This window comes from Canis lupus, chromosome 3 (assembly GCF_011100685.1).
Source record: "Canis lupus familiaris isolate Mischka breed German Shepherd chromosome 3, alternate assembly UU_Cfam_GSD_1.0, whole genome shotgun sequence".
Lineage (NCBI taxonomy): Eukaryota > Metazoa > Chordata > Mammalia > Carnivora > Canidae > Canis > Canis lupus.
In genome coordinates, this window is record NC_049224.1 from 20881868 (window position 1) to 20899694 (window position 17827).

General features: G+C 36.6%; 1 long non-coding RNA gene across 1 annotated transcript; it reads left to right on the forward strand.

Moving 5' to 3' along the window:
* The first annotated feature begins 1112 nt into the window (after positions 1 to 1112).
* Positions 1113 to 17700, forward strand: LOC119870949. Its single transcript, XR_005356299.1, has 3 exons — positions 1113 to 1247; positions 16107 to 16316; positions 17642 to 17700. It is a non-coding gene; the product is annotated as an uncharacterized LOC119870949 (long non-coding RNA).
* The last annotated feature ends 127 nt before the right edge of the window (positions 17701 to 17827 follow it).

Genomic DNA, 17827 nt, shown 5'->3' on the forward strand with positions numbered 1-17827 from the left:
AAGGAAGATGCTAAAGCTTAGAGAATTTTAGAAGTTTGCCCAAATTTACACCGCTAGGATGTGTGAAACTAGAATTCCCAAGTCAGGTCTGCCTAACTTCAGAACAAGAACTCTTAATCATTGTACTAGAGCTTTTAGTGAAGTGGTTGAATGAATAAACCCATTCATAAAACTAAAGGAGAATAAATTATTAAAAATAGAACTCTATTCAGTGTTTCAGATAAATACATTATGGATCCAATTTTTTTTTTAAAGATTTATTTATTTATGTTAGAGAGAGACAGAGAGAGCATGGGGAGGAGCAGGGGAGAGGGAGAGAGAATCTCAGGCAGACTCCCTGCTGAGCACAGAGCCTGCCAGGGGGTACAATGTCAGGACCCTGAGATCATGACTTGAGCTGAAATCAAGAGTCAGAAGCTTAATCTATTGAGCTGCTCAGGTACTCCTACAGACCCAATATTTTTAGGTATCAAGAGGGGTCTTTTGCTCTCTGGCTCTATGATATTTAAGGACTTTATGGCACTTATAATTGACCTGTTAAAAATGTTTACATTAAAGATGAAAATAAAATGACATTAGTCAGCAGTTGGACAGAGAATGAAAAGTATAATGGAAGGATTTATGGTTCTTTATGCATAGGAAACACCTGTACTTGTTGAATGAAAAGAAAAGATCGAATTAATGAATGATTTAGTCACTGAGCAAACATACTGAAAATCAGCCTGTATGCTAGCTACTTTAGAATAATTCATGAAAATGTATAGCAATGCCTATAAAATATTTGGAATTAGACATACTATCAACAGTATATATCAGTGCAAAAATGGAAATACATTTGGAAGTTGATCCCAACAAAATTTCCATAGTGTAATCATACTTGATATCATATCCCAGAGTCAGCAGCATGTCGTTTGTTTATAGTGAAGATCATTAATCCTACTTAACTATAACATTGTAGACCAAGTGAAATGTGCCATATGTGTATAGTAACTGGGAACATAATAAGCACCCAATGAATGTCAGTTCTTTTTTTCCCATCCCATACCTTCCTGTCCTATTCAATTAGTTAGATGGTTTCAACTAATTGTATTTTCCTGAAACCATACTTTTTTTAAGTTTCAGATCACCATAAAAATGGTGGAAATCATACCTGGTTTCCTCGGAAGTTCATGGTTCCACCAACAAGGGACAAAAGAGATGCAGAATATTTGTGGTAATTCTTCTCCTGTCTCAAGAGAGATCTAAAGGTAACCATTAGGCAAGGCAGTGTCTGTGCCTCCTCTAGGCCTTCTAACTCTCCTTAGGGGTACAGAAGGGGATTGGATTGTGAGTTAAATCAAAACCCGCTTTCCTTAGGAGTCTCTGCTTCAGCCACAAGTGTCAAGGCTGAGTCCAAGGCTTTGGACTTTGACTATCCACAGCTTTCCTGGGCCTAATGGCTTCTCCCAACAGCGGTCTAGAGAGAGACCTAGACAACCAAATTGTTTGATCTCCTTACGCTTACTGCTCTGCTGCTATGTTCTGCTTGGCTCTACCAGGACACATTATTCCCATTCTCTCTATGTCAGTCATTAAGAGAGGCCCAGGATTCCAGTCACTCTCCCCCGCCCCCCATATCTGTATCTAATTTTCACAGGGCTCTGCATAGCCTCTGACCTGCTCACCTCTTCCCCAACTCCCCATCTCATGAAATCCTTCCACCATGCCCTCTGGAATTCATGGTCTGCGGTCAACAAAATCCCGTAGATTCTTAACTTACTTAACATCCCCTTTATCTTTCTCATTCTAGTGGAAACCTGGCTTTTCTATAGGAAGGCTGCTTTCTTTCCGTACAATGTCTCTCATATAGGGACACGGGGGTTTTGTTTGTTTATTTGTTTTTGGTTGTTGTTCTTTGCTTTTCTTCCACGATCCTCATGTATATGAACCTAGGGATTGGACATGTGTCCTTTTTACTTCTCTATTGCCTCTTCAAACCATTCTTTCTTGCTTTTTAGTGACAACCATGCTGATAAATCTAACGGGCAATTTTGGTTGTGATCTCATTTTTCATTAGCATTTGACAGAATTGGTTCCTTCCCCTTGCAAGTTTTCTTCATTTGGCTTCCAGTCTTCTGATTTTCCTTCTGTATTTCTAGCTATTCCTTCCCAGTCCCCTCTGTGGCTCCTCCTCACATCCCCAAGAAAGTGAAAACCTGAGTATCCCATGATTCTGTCCTTAAGTCTCTTCATTTCTCTATTTCAAATCCTCATGGATTTACTTACTACCTATATGTTGATAGCTTCTAAATTTGTATCTTTAGACTTCTCTTCTGATCTCTACATACACATAGTAGTTACCTGCCTACTCAATACCTCCAGTTGGAGGTATAGTAGTGATCTTGTAATGGCCAAGTGACCTTGACCCCCCACAATCTATTTTTAATAGGCATGCAAAAACAAAGATTCTAAAAAATAACAGAGCATGTCACTCTGTTCAAATCCTGCAGTGACTTCTTTTTCAACTAAGAGCAAAAGCTAAAGTCTTTACAAAAACCTACAGGGCCTTACAGAATCTGGACCATGGTACTTCTCTGACTCCACCTAGAACCACTCTTCCCCTTCCTTACTCTGCTCCGTCCACAAGCTTTATATGCTCCTACCTTAGGGCTGTTCATTTGATTTGCAGAGCTTTCCCACATATATCTGAAAGCCCAACTCCCTCACAATCTCCAGTCTTTGCTCAAATATCACCTTCACAAACAGACTAACCTGATATCCCTGGTTCATTCTACAAACTTCTTCCCAGCCCCACATTCCTAAGAACCTTTTCATGGCTGTATTTTTTTTTCTTTTTCCTTTATGCTTATCCATTTTAACATATGGTGACATTTACTTTTTATTTCATTAATGTCTATTGCTTGTTTTCTGTCTCCCCTGCTAGATTATAAATTTCATAAGAACACAAGTTCAGTTCATTTTTTTTGTTTTCTGATTTGTCCAAGGAATTTGGAAGTGTACCTGCACATAGTATGTGAATAATAAATATTTGATGAATAAATGCTAGGTTTGTATAGTGTTTTGTAGTATAAGGCATGCTGTTATATGTTACCCTCAAAACTACCTCTTGCTGTTGGCTGAGGAGTTATCATTATTCTCATTAGTCAGATTAGGAAGCTGAGGTCAGAGACAATTTTTCCTGATTCTTAAATTTATTGTTTTTGCAACTTAATTCTGGTTATTGGCACATTGTTCTTTAGGGTTGTGCTTGAATGATAGCATAGAACAATGGCACTACTACCATGTGCTGCTGATTATGCACAAACATAAAATATCACCCAAGGTCTGACAAACAATGTTTTTGGGCAAGAAGGATATGACTTGGTCTTGACTCCTAAAAGGCAGAGTGCTTTTCCTTTACCAGCAGAGCGACACAGACCATCGTGTCAGTAGTTTCTCTCCAACTCACAAGCCACCTGGCATCCTGCAATTGATTTGACATGTTCAAATCAGGGTTTTGATCTCAGCATTACTCTGAGATGACACCTTGGAAGGTGACTAATACAGTTTTATTAAATTTAGATTTTGGTAATTTGTCAGCACTTACTCACTTGACTAAGGGAGCAAGGGTCCTTTGGTACTTCTGATCATGAAATTTAAATAATAAGGCTCTTGCTGATTGCTCTTGAATGCATTAAGCATATTTTAGGCACAGCTTTATGATTGGTGACCAGAAGCAATCCCAGCTGAATAGAAATTCTTTCACTGGATGTTTCCTGTTTCTTTGAGCTGTGTTCACAACCTTACCATTGGCTTCCTTACAGAAAGCATCATTGCTCCTTAAGAAGCTTCTGTACCTAATACCAAGACATACTGGCCCTTACATTCTTCATGTTTTTAAGAGCTGTTACCCTTGTTCCTAGCCAGCTATTGAATTCTCAAATTCCACTCAGGCATTGATCTAAATTTTCTTTGTTTAAGGGTTTTTATTTCTGACCAGAGAGAGCAGTTGAATTGATCCTAGTAATCAGTGAGGTTGTTTTGAAAGTCTTGAAGTTGATTTGCTGTAATTATCAGTTCTTGTTGAGTGTGAAAAGGAACATGTTTACTGAGGGCTCACCTCCTGTGTGTCACAGCTGTTTTAGGCACTTCACACACATTAGTTAGTGCAGTTAGCCCTGCCATCATTCTAAGAGAAAACTATACTCAAGGCCTTTTTATAGATGAAGATAAGAAGACCCAGGGAGGTTAGGTAACTTTCTTAGGGGCTACAGGAGGAAAGGGGCAGAGCCAGGCTCTGAAACCACATCTCTAGACTGCCTCAAAATGCAGTGACTAACATTTTTCAGTACTGCACACACCTAAAATGTAGTGCCACAAAAACCCAAAGAAATATGGAAGTAACAGATAAGACAGCCTCACATTTGAGAACTGTGCCTGTAAAGTGATGGTAAACAGAAACTCTAGCCAATCAAAACACTGCTATACAGGTCAGACTGCGAGGCCATGGAGACACCTCTTATTGATCTTATGAGTAATTAAGGATCAGCGAGATGTATAAGAAAATAATTCAATTTGAAGTTAAAATAAACTGATAACTTGGATGTGGCCATTTAGACAGGAGAAAATTCTGGACACATGCTTCCCAGTGTGTCCTGTGTCCAAATGTATGGAATAGCGACTAAATTTGATCTGATGTATTTGTCCCAGTCAAATTTCATGAACTCATGTGCCAGAGAAAAAAATCTGGTCCTCTTCCTTCATCGTCTTCTCTTTCTTTTCCACCTCCTCCTTCTTTTCCTATTTTACACTGAAATCTCTATGACAAAGAAGTTGAAAGACCTTGAAATTGGTAACCCTATCTCAGGGATCATTGGTTTACAGATTTTCAGCTATGATTATGGAGTTTTCATTATTAGAGTCAAAGATTAGAAGAACATATCTATCCGTGCTCCAATTCTTTTTTCCATTCTGGAAATGGCCATTCTGGAAAACTGAGAAATTGCCTTGGCTCTATTCTTCATATTATAATATATGCTTTTCATGATTTCTAGATGCCTGAATTTAAATAGTTTTCCAATTAATCCTAATCCATCTTCAACTTTTGAATATCCATTGTTTAAAGCAGGAATGCTTTTTTTTTTAATGTGAATTTGATTTTCTGATTGGCTTAAGAGGATCCCGCCCCCAGATGTGTTTAATTCAGTTATCCTGATTTTCATTTTGCTTTTAATATAATTTGAATGGTTTGGGATGAGGCATATGCTTCCTGTAAATCACAGTCCTAACACCTCTCAATTGTTTAGTTTCTGACTTCTTTCTACATTTATGATACTTGGTTAGGCCCTGAAGGCATTTCAGTTTGCAACCCTTACTTAAATGAAAATCAACAGTAATATGATTTAATGATGGTTCAAGATGTCTTTAAGAATATGTATATAGGTTCATCACACAATATATTTCATTTCACATTTTATGTCTTTATGATCAGGTTCTGCACCAACAACATTCTTACTATATCCATTTGAAAAATTCATTGTCATTTTAGCAGCATTTATTTTTTATGTAAAATGGATATGAATTTCACAGAGTCATTTTTGGAAGAGAAATTTGTCCTAGCAAATATATTTGGATCTTTATCTGCCATTGATAGTTTGGTGGTTTCAAATACAGAAGTAACTGCAACCTTCCAAATATTTTTTAAGCCAATGTATTTTTGCAACTATAAAATCCAGCTGTAGTAGTATAGATATTTCTGAGTGACTGTCAACATTTAGGGGATACATACACCGTATAAAACTTGGTAAAGAGATTTGTTTTGTTCAAACCAGGGAACTTAGTGACCAATGGCTAATACATAACAAGTTGTCAATTAGTTTTACATTTTATGGAAGCTATCCAAGCACCAAATGAAAATCTGACCCCCCAGTAGATCCCTAAGAGTGTAAAATAGTTTGAATTTAAAAATATAAATTGCAATTCATTTGCAATACAGAAAAGAATGCCAGTTATGTTTTTTTGTCATATTTTGTTATAGATTCACTTTGAATAGGAAAGGAACTTATTGTATTACCAACCCAAGGGAAATCTTTGGGTGTTTAAATAATTATTACTCTGTTGGGGTCTTTTTATATTCTTTTCTTTCTGTTTTCCTAAGTCAAATTACTCAGGAGTTGATTTGAATACTAAAAAAATAAAATACTTCTGTTTTAATATTTTAAATATCTTCTGTTATAAAATTCAAGGACCTAGTTTCCAAATGTGGATCAATTTATTTGTCCTTGAAAAAAAAAAAAACAAACCTATGTTAATTCTAAATACCACTAATGCAGATATCAGAGAAAAAAGGTTGAATATTTACTAGAAAAGTCAGACTTGAACAAGAACTATTGCAATAAGCTATTAAAAACAGTCAGAATTATTTATTTAAATCTTTGTAGAAAACAATACCTGTATTTTGAGTGACAAGAAGCCTCAATGCCGTTTTCACACATTAAAATTGTGAAAAACTAAGGCTAGAAGGAGACCCAAAAATCATTCTGTGGAATAGTTCATTTAACAAATGAGAAAATTGTGATTTGGCTAGGCATGGAAGAACTGGAATTAGAATCCACATTTTCTAATGCCTAAACCGATGTTTTTCTCACTACTACCAACATCCATATAGGGGCATAATATGTAGTCAGAACAGTGACTCTTTGTTTTTTTGTTTTTGTTTTTGTTTTTGTTTTTGTTTTTTTTTAGGACAGTGACTATTTGTTGGGCTGTTATTGTGTCTGGCATGGAAAGTCTTACTTTATTCTCTTAACAATCCTGTAAGGTAGGTTTAATATCCCAATTTGACTGATCAGTCAATTATACATCTCTATTTTGAGATTAAGTTACTTGCCCAAAGTCACCTTAGGCCAGCAACCTAATAAAAGTCTGTCTAAATTCAGTCGCCCTTCTTGCTGCAGAGCCATCTATTTAATTTTAAAAAAATCACAAACAGATCTGTAGAGTTGTATAGGAAATGGAAAGTACAATATACTGATTGGCTTTTCTCTTTTCACCTTCTTCATTATGTAGATAAAGTTAAATATTTATGTAAAATTTATAACCTGTACTCGTGATGGGATATTTGATCCACAGAAACCTGAGAATAGCTAATCCACCCCACTCATTTATAAATGAAGTAATTAAGGCCAGAAAGGTCAAGCACTTTCCACCAGAGGAATAGTTGTAAAACTAGAATAGAGCAAAAGTTCTGGTTTGAAGTTCTCTGATTCATCCACCAATCCACTGTCACATTTTTGTGAGTGAAATGTGGGGAGGAAAGAAAAAGAGGAGGGACTAGGAAGACACGTGTAAGTACCATCATGGAGTAAGCTGGGTGCTTAAAAAATGCCAGTCCATTTTTTGGAACAACAGTGCTATTTGAATGTGACTGACCTTCAAAGAGCCTGGGAACTTTTTTTTTTTTTTAGCTTTTCTATGAATCTTCTGAGGAACAAATGATCAGAATATTCATTCATTCCATATTTGGCTAAGAAAAGAAAGCCAGTAAGTTTTATATTTCTTTGTATCCTCCAAGTGAAATATATATTTTATCATGAAAAGTGAAAAAGAAGATAATTGTTAGTTGAAACACTAGTCACCAATTAATTTTAATTTTCTTGTTTTTTTCTTTGTGTTTTCATTGATTTATCTTAGGTAAATTGTTCTAGTGAAAAGGAAAGCATCTATAGCACATTTAGTAGTTTTTCCCATATCTGGTTTAACTTATTTTCTTGGGGAAAGTGAGATGGCTATAAATACCTTTACCACTTGATCTTGTAACCTTAAATGAGGGCAAAACTCCCTTTGGCACTAACAAGAATCTTGTCTGCGAATAGTTACAGAATTGGGTCCATGACGATTATGAAGCAATTTGGTTCTTTCCCAAGAGATAGAAACTCCAGCATGATTTTCAGATGGAATACACATACTAGCACCTTGTCCATATTCCTAATAATAACAAGAATGAAGGAGGAAAAAAGCCAGGAATTCTTGCATGCTTTAGCCGGCTTGCTTCAAAAGCCTGTCAGCTAAACAAATAAAGTGAAGTAGTGGGAGGGAATGGCAGGAAATTAACTGCTGTGGGCTATTAGTTAATGAGTAGTCCAACGGAAAGGAAGTTATGGCCATGGAAGTGTACACACAGAATGAAAAAAAATTAACATTACCAAAAAGAGTTAGCGTACACAAATTAGATTTTTATTCAATTCTGAAGTTTATTGCTTTCTTGTGGGATCTGCCTCCAACCAGCTACAGAAGCTTCCCCTATCCCCTCGTCCCCAAACAAGATGAGTGAGATCAATCAAAAGATTGAAACTTTGAAGCATGGTTAGGCTGCTGGGTAAAAGCATGCAAAATATGTCTGAGACTTCATTAAAAAAATGCCTACACAACACCTTGGGTAAAATCCACAGCAGCTTGGCATTGCTGCCTCATTAGGAGTAAAATGAAGTGGTCATTCCCTGAAGACTGCCCCTGCTATAGTCTGACCCATCCCAGGGGTATCCTGCTCACACTCAGTGATTTAAAGCCTAAACGGACACAAGTCTTTTCTCAACTACAGCTGGGCAAGGATCTGTTGGCTTTAGGCAATATAGCCCAGGCAAGGACAGGTTATCTGTCCAGGCTCACTTCAAAAGAGAAGAATGATAGAAAGTCTACACAAAACTTCTTGCTTTCCTTCAAATATCTGAAAACTAATAAATTATCAAGAACTAATTAAAACAAACACTGCTCTGGAAGTAACAATGACTAGAATTTTTAGATGAGGACAACAGAGAGAGAGAAGGACATCCTTGAAACAAAAGGTCAGCTACCCTCTGTCCCTGTACCAGGTGCTTTTGGGAATTAAAAACCAATAAGCTCCCAGGACAGGAGAGAAGCAAGCTTTTTGCTATGCCTTTGTTCTCTGTGATTGTGCTCTTTAAAAAGAGTGGTTCAGGGAGCATATCACCTGGGAACTCATTAGAAATGCAGAATTTGGGGTGCCTGGATGGCTCAGTCTCTTAAGCATCTGACTCTTAATTTAGGCTTCAGTCTTGATCTCAGGGTCCTGGGATCCAGCCCTGGGTCAGGCTCCACACTCAGCAGGGAGTCTGCTTAAGGATTCTCTCTCCCCCTCTCTCTTTCTCTTTCTCTTTCTCTCTCTCTCTCACTCTCTCTCTCTCCCTCTTCTCTCTTTCAAATAAATAAATAAATCTTTTTAAAAAAAGGAAATGCAGAATTTGAGATAGATCCCAAGCCCCCTGAATCAGAATATGCATTTTAATAAGATCTACCAAATCATCCTTTTGCATATGAAAGTTTGGTTGGCACGCTCCATGTCAAGGGTTGACATTGAGATTATCAGTAGATAGTAGTAATAGAAGTCCTTACTAATGCCATTCTACCAAGACGACTTACTTTTAAAACCTCTTTTCTGTCAGTGTGCTTTCAAGTTGCCTAATTATGCTACTAGAGTACCAACACTTTGAGACCTTACAGTTGGTTGGTTTTGACATAAAATGATGTGGGCCAATTATTTTAGTTAAAATACTGATAACACCATGACTAACTTTTATAATGAGGTGGAGAAAATGCTATAAATAAAGTATTTGTTTTCCAAGATTAAATCTTTAATACTTCCCTGTAAAGGACATAGAGGGGCCTAGAGCAAACCTCTCTACTGAGTCCATTTATATTAGTAATTTCTAATCAAAACTTCTTACAATCAGAACTAAATTCATATTGTCAATGGCAAACCTGTCATCCCCTATACCTTCTGCTAGCACATGGGTGGATGAGTCCAGTGGAATGCTGCTGAGATATCCTTCAGTTAATTCTATGGCTATCTACTTTTTAAAAAAAAATATTTTATTTATTTATTTGAGAGGGAGAGTGAGCACAAAAGGGGGGGGGGCAGAGGGAGAAGGGGGAAACAGGCTCCCTGCTCACCAGGATACTGGGATCCTTACCTGAACTGAAGGCAGATGCTCAACAGACTGAGCTGAGCCACGCAGGCACCCCAATGGCTCTATTTTTATAATAATTTTTTCTTATATGTATGTCTTTGTTGTAATTTTGCAAAAAATCTACAACGAAAACATTAGTCTGGATATTAGACGGATTCCTAAGAGCATAATATGTGCCATCAAGAGTCATGTTAGATGGACCATGGTCCATCAGCCAAATTTTATGTCTACCAAGATCTTAACTGTCATCCTGAAATTCATCTTTATGAAAACAGACATGTTCCTGGCTTTCTTAGGTTCAGTTACTACTGTATTACAGTTTTGTAATTTATGGATTTACCAAATCCAGTGTTTTCCTTTTTTTTTTTTAAGATTTTATTTATATATTCATGAGAGACAGAGAGAGAGAGAGAGAGGCAGAGACACAGGCAGAGGGAGAAGCAGGCTCCACGCAGGGAGCCTGACGTAGGACTTGGTCCTGCGACTCCAGGATCAGGCCCTGGGCTGAAGGCGGTGCTAAACCGCTGAGCCATCCAGGGCTGCCCGCAGTGTTGTCTAAAGTGTGTTGGGAGGAATGTAAGTGATAAGAGACATAAAGGGTTCCCTGGTTAATTAAATTTGGAAAATACTGGATTAAATGAAATTATAAGGATAACTTTTCTACATGACTTCTTGGAGCCTTCAGTATACTAGGATAAAGTAAGATATAAGGTAAGATACCTCATTAACACCCAAAGCAGGGTTATAAATATATAATGTTTTTGACCTCAAAAGCCAGTATTTTTTTTTTAAAGAATTTATTTATGTGTTCATGAGAGACCCAGAGAAAGAGAGAGGCAGAGGCACAGGCAGAGGGAGAAGCAGGCTCCATGCAGGGAGCTAGATGCGGGACTCAATCTCGAGTCTCCGGGATCACACCCTAGGCTGAAGGCAGGCCCTAAACCACTGAGCCACCAGGCATCCCTCAAAAACCAGTATTAAAGAGTATTCCCTATGATTAGTGTTTTCACTTACACACTTTCGGACATCCTAATCTGATCTAATTTCTAATCCTGTTTGGATTTTCATTCTTGGAGGACCATATTATACCTACCACTCACAGTAAAAACAATAAAGCAGTACATTTGTGGTCTGTATTGTGAAATTTAGCATAAGTGCATAAACTCTTGTAGTTCCCATTATTGTTCTACCTCCCAACTAGATTGTAACTACTTTGGCAATATGATTCATGCCTTATACTTTCATACCTACCACAAAATTTAGCACCGTGTTGGGTATGTCAGTAATAAAATAATTACTGATATACTGACCTGTGCTAAAATTTAAAGTTTTCAAATTCCCATAGTTGTTAGTTGTTCCAGCATTTCAAGATTTGATGAGAATCTATTTACTTTAAAAAGAACTTACTTTTAATTTTGTAAACTTTGATCCTACATCCAATAAGCCTTTGTCTTTCTGAGCTGATAAATATAAATGCTTCTTGCATATGAATTTCAAAGTAATAGCAGGATCTGGATCTTTTTTCCAGATTTAAATCTTTAAAACAGATTCCACCTGTGTTATATATGCCAGATATATTTCCTTCAGTTGTAGGAAGCAGACATGCCAGGAAAATTCCAGTGCAGATGCAACATCAATTTGAATGTTTTGTTATTTTTCATCACCAATGAGGTCCTTTTTTTTTTTTATTGGTGTTCAATTTGCCAACATATAGCATAACTCCCAGTGCTCACCAATGAGGTCCTTAATGGGACCCAACAATTCTTAAAATTTGACACTGCAAGGTAATATTGAAATTATAAGTCTAAAAGCTACACAAACCTGTATTCATATATATGGCACTGCAGGAAAGTGAGGTCAATGTCCTTTAGGGTTATTTACAATGCTGCCTGTATTTAGTCTTGTAACACATCATTCTTAGAAGTACTGCTGCCATTGTTTGTTGCTAAAAGAATAAGGGTAACATACCCTTGTTTACTCTAAAGTCTGTATGCTGCTTTCTCCATTTTCATTCACGTTACGAGTTCCTTCTTGAATTTAACCTTTTTTATGTGAACAATTCAAAATTAAGCAAAGAAAAGTACTTTTTAAAGCTTGGGAATTCCACTTAGCACTCTATTCCCCGGGGTGGGGATGTGTGGTGGTGTGGTGGTGAGTAATGAGGAGATTAGATAAATTCTTACTCTCACCATTTCAGGCCACTGAAAAATTGTCTCAGTCAGTTCCTTTTTATTTTGGAAGTAGATACTCGCACAGGTCTTTGGGATGATATGGAGAGCTTGTACTGAATTTCATGAGTGAGTGAATAACAATCACTTGTGCCCATACCTATTCAAAAGTATGTTGGTTTATAATAGACTAGATTATATTTGTTACCCTGGAATTTACTATCACCCAGTTATAGAATTCAGGTTACTTTAGCAGACATATGTTTGGATTACATTTGGAATTGCCTTAGTCTTTTAAATTGGTATCTAGGCTAATAGTGAGAACAAATTGTTCTTTCTGCACTTAGAAGATAAATATCTTCGTTTTAAGTATCTGTCTTGGGTGGTTTGGCTAATTACCTGCCTAAAGGCAGAAAACCATACCAAATTATTTATCAATATTCTCCATTGTGTTAGTTTTATTTATCCTTCACCTGAGTACATTTTTTTTTTAAAGTTGGCATTTCAAGCAGTGAAAAACAATTACCCTCCCCTTAAGGATTATGTCCACAGAGATAAATTTTATTCTCAGGGATAAAGGTTAAAAAAGTAAGAAAGTAAGATTTCAAAGTCAAGGAGATGCTTCAGAACACCTATCAACACTTCCACTCCCACCCTCTTCTCATCTGGACACCATTAGGAGAACCACTAAAATTGAATTCAACTGCTATGTATTATGCATGACTGCATTGTTTACTGTATTGTTTTATGCCATTCAGTTCACCTGAGATGAAATCAGGGAAAGGAGGTAAATTAAGTCTACCTTCAAAACCCTAGACTGCTGACTCTTATAAAAATTGATTTACTAGTTTATCTAATGTTTTAAAAACTCATTTTATTAAGTTGTAAATCATATCATTCAGTACTACTACATCAGAAGGTAAAATTAATGATAGAGATAAGGACATTAGAAAAAGCCACAGCATGGCTACATGACAACATGAAAAAATTGATGAATAGCAGCTTAGGAGCAGTGACACAGGGTTCAGATTTAATTTGAATGGTGAAGGGCATCATCCTATTGAGCTGACTGGATGAGGGTAAGTTCATATTGGCACATGGTTTGATGTCATCATGGGTGACACAAAATAGTGGTACAGTGAGAAAATGACATGTGGCATTTTGAAGACCAGAAAAATAAAAATTTAAGGTTAGCCCTGAATGAAAGTGCTTTTTCTTTTCCAGATGAAGAAACACTATCCAGTAATTCTGAGACCTAAAAGTTTTTTTTTTTCTTATTAACTCTTTTGAAGAAGTCTAAGAGGAAAATAAAATTGATGTCAGGGTTGTGGGGTCATGTTAAGTGCAGGTGGCAGATAGACAAATTTGCGAGTGAAAATTTAATATCTATAACTTTATCAGAATGAAAGAAATGTCATCATAATGAGACGCATGCTTTACATCAGGAATTTAGTATCTTTCACATAACAAATATAATTTTTCCACTTTATTATACCAATCCTCATGCTATCCCAAGGAAGCGGATGGATTTAGATAGATGATAAAAGGATCTTTAATTTCATTTAAAGATGAAGAAGATGAGATATAAAGCACGTATCAGTATAGGTAATACTTTCTACAAGAACTTGTAAGACATCAGCAGTGAATCAATTATTCTGAAGACTGATCATAATACATCATTAGCTGTCAAAGCTTTATATTGATTAACATTTAGTCCAAGTCAGCAATTTATGTCATCATATCTGGCCGCCAACCTGTCCTCTCATCACCTGTGTCAGAAACTAGTTCTGTCATGGCCAACTGAGCACATGTCCCACCTGAAGCTGCAGTCAAAACGTAAGGGAAATCAGTCACTGCTTCTCATCCCAGAGAATTTGGAAATCATGATTTACTTGTTTTACTGTGTCAGATGTGCTTATGAAGATCAGAGAGTGTCACTTTACAAATGAGGAAAGTAACACAAGAAAAAGAAACCCTCCCCTTTTAATCACCAAATGACAAGTCTAGGAAGTGAATTTTGTTTTATTAAGCTTAATCACAACAAATAATCAGTTTGCTGCTTTTTTTTTCTTTCATGGAAGAAATACTGCCTATATTTTGAATGATCTGAGAAACAAGAAAAATGTTTTTGTCAGGGGAAAAAAGTGAACCCACGATGCAAAATGTTAAAACTTACATTTTTCTCTTATGGAAGGGACTAAAACTAAGTAAAGTTGTATGCCTTAACAACATAAAATCCAGAAAATAAAGTGTTCAACAAAATCCCTAAAATGATGTGACAGTGAACCAGTTAACCAGAGTCTGAAAATGAATCAATCTACATATACAATGATAAAGATTTGGAGATGCTAATATTGAAAATTTAGTATGTGTGTCAGGCCTCCTGCCTGGTTTGAAATGAACACATTTAAGGCCCAGTGCATGTGACTGTTTCCTGGTTTATGAGTGAGATTGAGGCAAGTGTACACTTGCCCAAGAAAAGTAGACCTCTCTAGAACTCCCCTTCTGACCATTGAGGAATCACACGCACAGCATGAGATAATCAGGTCTTTGCTCATAAAATAACCACATTCATATTTCTTTATTCCTGTAAGACTAAAAATTGATTTTTAATGATGAGCAAGCAATTCTGTGTCTTTGAAATAGAAACAAAGTTTTAAAAACTTTTATTTCAGTTCATGATACATACCAGCTCACTCACTCACCTCTCCAAAGATGTGTGAGGGGCTCAGTGCTGTAGCATCTAAATATTTTACATAAATAAAGAACCATGCTAAGATCTTGCAAGTCTTTCCAAAATATGTGGGCAGTGGTGAACATGCCCCAGCATCACTTGACTTTTCTTCAATATAGTTATCTTTTATACCAATACAAATGGAGGAGTAGTGCACAGACGAGAAGCATAGGAGTGGGAAAGAAAAATAGAAAAGAACACAGGGTATTAGAGAAAATAAAGCAAAATACATAAGACAATAAAGTATAGGTGAGAGGAGTGCCCGGACAGGAATGTTTACATGTGATGAAATGGTATGTAGCCAAGCTGATCCTGTGCATTATGTTAATTTACTGTATTAAAATGTGTACTCATTCCCTTTTTAATCATTTGAATCTCGTTCTTATATGATAAACTTGTTATCTGGGTAGAATTTCGAGGTCCTATTTCATTTCTTTAAAACTTAGAGAACAATCAAATGCAGGGATTAAAGCAATTACTAATTTTCATGTTTTGGGCAACAGATATTTATTAAGCACTGGAAACAAATGGATTTAGGGAATAAATCACTTTAAGAAGCACAGGTAAAAATCAACTAAGAAATAAGGATAATGAAACTAAATGCAATATGATTTTCACCTTGAGAAAAGGGTAACTGACTAGTTTATCATAGAAAGGATACCAGCAATTGTTGAGTGGTTTCTAGGGAAACCTGAGAACAAGCATGGCTGGGGTGGAGTAGGTTTCATACAGGAATTGATCCACTAGTAGGCTTTATTTAAAAAAAAAATACATAATATCAATGTAGACTTTCTTCATTGGCCCATTTAAAAGACCTTACTTATAAGGTAAGAGAAAAACATTTTAATCACTCTTTCAGTTACACAGTTTTTTTTTTTTAAGATTTATTTATTCATGAAAGACACACACAGAGAGAGAGACAGAGACAGAGACACAGGCAGAGGGAGAAGCAGGCTCTTCGCAGGAGCCTGATGCGGGACCCAATCCCAGTTCCCGGGATCATGACCTGAGCCGAAGGCAGCCACCCAACTGCTGAGCCACCCAGGCGTCCCTACACAGTCTCTTAAATCTTAATCCAAATACATATCTTCACTGGTAACCATCCATCAAGCTTCAGCTGTATGGATAAATTATTATATTAGTAAGTCAACTATTAAAGGCAAACAATGTGGTCATGTTTCAAAAGTGATCCTGATATTTTGATTGTACAATAAATCCTATTTATAACCCTTTCTCCAGTTTCCAATGTTTGAATAGACAGTTTAGAAGATGCTGCATCACTCAACACTTCTGTCTGAGGGGAAGATTGAGGGAACCCAGAATTCCACAAGAGCTTGTCTACCAGCGTTCAGATCTCAGGAGTATGGCCGAGTGCAAAGCTGCATTCATGGAGACAAAAGTTCTTACCCTGCAGGATAAGAGACTTTGCTCCTTCAGACCCACCACATGGTACGCTAGTGAATAAATTCTTAAAGACAAAAGGCATTCCCATGATCCTTTTTAATAAAAGCAAGGTTTTGGACTAACAGTATGGAAACAAGATGGGTGGGCTTTTAGAAATAGAAAGTAAGTGCCTAACTGTTCTGAAAAACAGCTTACTTGGGTTTATACTATGCTAAATATTGTGTTAGAACCTATAAAGAAAATAGAAACTACCTTGTTTTTCATGGACAAATATCATTTATGTCGTTATATTACAGCAATGTGGTGACTATAGAAGTCAAATAATCAGAGACTAGGCCGTTGTGATGAGCCACTCCTCCTTCCTTTCATTGTTTGCCTTATCCACAAAAACAAACTGCAATTCTCGTTTCCTAAGTTACATGATAATTCAGTGTATTTATACATTGTTTACTTTATTTAATAAATCCTCATATCTAAAGATTTCCTAAATTGATGCTAAGTAGAAAAGAGTAGCAAAGAGGTAAATATTTTCCTCCTGTATCTAATCTTTTATTAATCTGCATACATGTTATTCCAAATATATACATGTAGATAGCCACATATATATGTGCATAGAATGTATAAATACATATATATTATACATGAATGATTTATTACAGAAATATCAGTGTTTCTAGATTACACTGCATACTTGATGAGCTGTCATTAGTGCAGAAAGGATACATAGCTTTTCAACAAAAGAAAAGAATGAGGCTGCCAGAGTGTTGCAGTGGTTTGGGCTTTTTTTTTTTTTTTCCAGCATCCATCCCTGCCAATCTCTGCACTGCCAGTAGGGAAAACCATATCCATGGCAACCAACCGTACCATTCCAACCCACATCAATGACGCCTCCAATCTAAACTGTCAAATATTCTATGCACATCATGTAAAATAGGTCTCTTTCCCCTTATACCTCTGTGCATCTCGTTTCCGTGGCTACATGTTTATGCAAATGAGAATTGTCCTTTCTCTCTCAGGTTGATTGAACACTGAATTTGTTTTGCACCTTGGCAATGCAAAGCCATGCTGTCTTGCCACCTGGTCTACCACATAATTGCAAAAAATTACATTATAATGATAACTGTCCCCAAATTAGCCTGATAACACCATCTACCTGCCTTGTGAGCGAAAGAAACAGTGTGCAATAAAGAAGGATGTTAAAACAGAGTCGAGATAGGGGAATAATGTTTAATTGGCTCTCCAGAGTCTACTAATTTTCAGAATTGGAAACCTAGTGTTTGATTTGTTCTTTTTAGTCAGTGAGAAGAAAAAATATCCTTCATAAATTCTGAATGACAAATTTGCCCATCCTTTTTTGCATGTGGTTCCAGCATCCTAGGGAATCTAAAGTGTCATTTCCTCTCTGGAAGAAAGGAAGCACAAAACATGCTAGGTATGTACTCTAAATTTTCCCTCAGTATCAGCTCCAGCTATAAATTTCTCCCAATCCCTGTATCTCCCTCATTCTTTTCCCTGAAACCCCTCAAAATATCTTGGATCAATACCTTTATTTTAAA